This window comes from Cherax quadricarinatus, unplaced genomic scaffold, assembly GCF_038502225.1.
Source record: "Cherax quadricarinatus isolate ZL_2023a unplaced genomic scaffold, ASM3850222v1 Contig2379, whole genome shotgun sequence".
Lineage (NCBI taxonomy): Eukaryota > Metazoa > Arthropoda > Malacostraca > Decapoda > Parastacidae > Cherax > Cherax quadricarinatus.
The window spans coordinates 1-1,691 of record NW_027197405.1 but is presented as its reverse complement, the minus strand read 5'-3'; positions in this window follow the sequence as shown (position 1 = coordinate 1,691).

Here is a 1,691-nt window from a genome sequence, read left to right as displayed (position 1 = left end):
AGCCACTGTGTGGCGAATCGTTTCCTTAATAAAGATTCCCATATGTTACGTAAGTGTCTCAATCTTCAACTGCTATACTTATCAAGGCGAATTTTCAGTTTCTTATCTTCCTCCTTGAGAAGTAGAACCACCTCCTTCAACACCTTGAACTCAGACTCTAAGACACTTCAGAAGCAAGCCACGGTGCAAAATAAATAGTTAAGAATCAAATATTAAATATTCGTAGTTTTGGTGTCTAACCTTCCCTAGCATGACTTGACCTTATTCACTTTAATGTTACCTGATCTAATCTATTCTAATCAAGTCTAGTCTAGGCTAACCGAATCTATGTTAGCTTAATCTAATCTAGCCCAATCCTTCATACTTAATCTAACATGACCTAATCAAACCTTCGTTGAATCTAACCTAATTTAACCTATCTTCATCTAATCCAGCCTAGCTTTATTTAACCTATGTAACCTAACTTCATCTACACTTGCCTAATCAGTCCTAACCTGACTTAAATCTATCCTAAATGAGCCATACCTAACCAAACCTAACTATTCTTAACTAGCCTAACCTAACTAAACCTCAATATCCTAACCTACTCATTCCTAACATATCTAAATATTTTATTCAATGTTTTGTGTTATTAAACGTTTTATTGAAATCAATAATATGAGTTTTCCTATTATCGATTTCTTTAAAATGTTTGGGAATAACATCGGGAGTGAAAATAGCTGGGGATTAAATTTAGTCGGTGTGATGTTACGTGTTACATAACAGTGAGTCAAGTTACCAGTCAACTCTGATATTCTTTGATCCATTATTTCCCCATTCCTGCTATCCTGCCTGATTGTGCAGCTTTTGTCCTAGTCTCTAGTGTGGTTCTGAGAAAAAAAAGACTTCCAATTTCAAAGTGTGCAGTCCAACTTCCTTTTCTCTCCTGTCTCACTTTTGTTAGACTGTCGAGGAACTCTAGTACGGATGAGACAGGACTGTTCGTCTCTGAAGCCATCCTGGCTGTAGTTCATCAACTCACTCCTTTCTATGTGCTCCACCACACTTCTCTTGATAATCTTTTCAGTAAATTTATTATGCAGATCAGTGTTATTGGCCTGTAATCTGAATCTTCTTTTCTGCTCCCTCTTTGTGTGTGTGTGTGTGTGTGTGTGTGTGTGTGTGTGTGTGTGTGTGTGTGTGTGTGTGTGTAAAGGCTTTTCTTATGTTTGCCAGGCAGTCATGTGCTGCAGCAGTTATTTGGGTGATGATCGCCTCAGGAGATATGCTCAGTATGATGCTCACTTCTTTGAAAATTTCCAATCTTCATAACTTTACACTTGGTGGGGTTAAACTCCAGGAGCCATTTGTCGGACCAGGCTTGCAGCCTGTCCAGATTCCCTTGTAGGCTTACCTCATCCTCTTCCGCTTGTATTCTCTTCATTAGTTTCACATCGTCTGCGAAGAAGGACACCTGACTCGATCCTTTCCTTCATGTCATTCACATATACAGGAAAGTGCACCGGACATAGGACTGACCCTTGTGCAACCAACTCGACACGTGCACCCATTCTGACATCTTGTCTCGTACCGACACGTTGTTCCCTTCCTGTCAGCTATTCCCAGATCCATTGCAGTACTTTTCCGCCTATTCGCACCTGCTCCTCTTCCTTTTCAACCAGTCTCTTTTGCGGTACTGTGTCTATAGCCTT